This window comes from Penaeus vannamei, chromosome 42 (genome assembly GCF_042767895.1).
Source record: "Penaeus vannamei isolate JL-2024 chromosome 42, ASM4276789v1, whole genome shotgun sequence".
Taxonomy (NCBI): Eukaryota; Metazoa; Arthropoda; class Malacostraca; order Decapoda; family Penaeidae; genus Penaeus; species Penaeus vannamei.
The window spans coordinates 9,232,323-9,234,822 of NC_091590.1; positions in this window are offsets into that span (position 1 = coordinate 9,232,323).

Below are 2,500 nucleotides of genomic sequence, written 5' to 3' on the forward strand. Positions count from 1 at the left end.
AATGGTATTCACGATGATTATCATGGTACTGGATATAGTAACTATAGTGATGATGTCACACAAACAAGTAGACCGAAGCAAGCAGGGATATACTTGTATATATATATATATATATATATATATATATATATATATATATATATATATATATATATATATATATATATATATATAATATATATATATATATATATATATATATATATATATATATATATATATATATATACAAGTATATCCCTGCTTGCTTCGGTCTACTTGTTTGTGTGACATCATCACTATAGTTACTATATCCAGTACCATAATAATCATTATATATAGAGAAATATAGATAGATACATACATACATACATACATACATACATACATACATACATACATACATACATACATACATACATACATACATAGGTAGATAGATATAGATATAGATGCATACATACATATATTATTATATAGATAGATAGATAGATAGATAGATAGATAGATAGATATCTTTCCCTCTCTAGTCCGTTCATCAGACATCTTTTGTTCTAACTGCCATGATAATAATAATAAAAAAAACTTTAATCAGGACGCTCAGTCAATTCATCTTCTGCAATGGAAATATTCAGTTGCATTCTCCACTCATTAACCTTTCGTTATCATGAGAGTGCCTCGTTATCGTCGTCTTTATTACCCTCATTAGCATTATCATCGTCGTAACCGTTGTCTTCATGGTCATTATGAGTTTGAGCATTGCGGTAATTAAAAAAAATGATTGGAATACTAATTAGTGGTAGTTGTAGTAATGATATCAATAATTATACTAGTAATGAGGATGATGATGTCAGCTATAATTAGGGTAGTGATGATGATGGTGATAATGATGATGACAATAATAATTATTTTGCTAATAGTAACAACAATGATAACACTGATAATAATAATAATAATAATAATAATAATAACAATGATAATAACAATTATTAAATATATTAAAATAATAATGATGATGATGATAATGATTATGGCAATGATGATAATATTAGCAATAACAGTAATAGTTGTAGTTGTAGTAGTAGTAGCAGCAATGATAACATACGGTAATGACAATGATAATAATAATGATAATGATAGTATTAGTAGTAGCAGTAGTAATGATAATATAATGATAAAGATGACAATAGTACTAATAATACTGATGAAAATAATAATAATAATAATAATAATAATAATAATAATAATAATAGTAAAAACAATAATAGTGATAATAATAACAATAATAGTGATAATAATAACAATAATGATAAAGATAATAATAACAATAATTATAAAGATAGTAATAACAATAATTATAAAGATAATAATAACAATAATTATAAAGACAATAATAACAATAATTATAAAGATAATAATAATGGTAATGATGATGATAACAACAATGATAATAACAATACTCATGATAATGAGAATCATGATAGCAATAAAAATTATGATAGCAGCAATAATAGTAATGATGATGATGATAATGATAATAATAAGAAAATGAAATGAAAATAGAATTTACCATGATGATTATCATAATGATGATAGTAATGATTATGATGATGTAATAATAATAATAACAATAACAATGATAATGATATAATAGAAAAAAATAAATAATAGTAATAATAATGATGAGAATAATAATGATAATGATAATAGTAATAATAATAATGATAATAATGATAATAATAATAATGATAATAATAATGATAATAATAATAATCATAATGCTAATAATAATGATTATGAAAATCATGAACATGATAAAATATCAATAACGATAATGATGATAATAATGATAATAGAAATTATGATGATGATGACGATAATCGCCATCACTGTCATCATCATCATCAAATTATAAGAACAATAATGAAAATAAAAATAATGCTGGTAATTATAATTTTGATGATGATGAAATAACAGTGGTAACAATAATGCTGATAACAATCATAACAGTAATAATATTGATGATAAAAATTCACCATAGCAGAATCAGTTAATATTATTTAGTAGACACATGCAAGGCCATCACCATTTCGTACCTAAAGGAGAAAATGTGTGCATGCTTGGAGGTACGTAATAGTATGCGTGTGAGGCCGTGCGTGCGTACGTTAATTTTGGTGTGTGTCTGTGTCTGCGTGTGTATCTGAGTGTGTACATGTGCGTATGGGTGATGGGTGTTTGTTTTTGTGTCAAGGCATAAGTTCGTTTATGTGTCTGTGTATGTGTACGTTTGCGTAAATATATCTGTGTATATGTATGTTTGTGTATATGTATCTGTGTTTGTTTATATTTAAGCATGTATGCTTGTAGCTGTCTGTGTTAGTAGGTTTATAAAATGATGTAGATGTACGATATTTACGTTTCTGTAAATGTAGGCATCTATGTTTGTATGAATACCTCCGTACTTCTTCATCTCTCTCAGTCTCTGTCTCTTTATCGTTCTACGTGCCTCTGTACTTCTTCA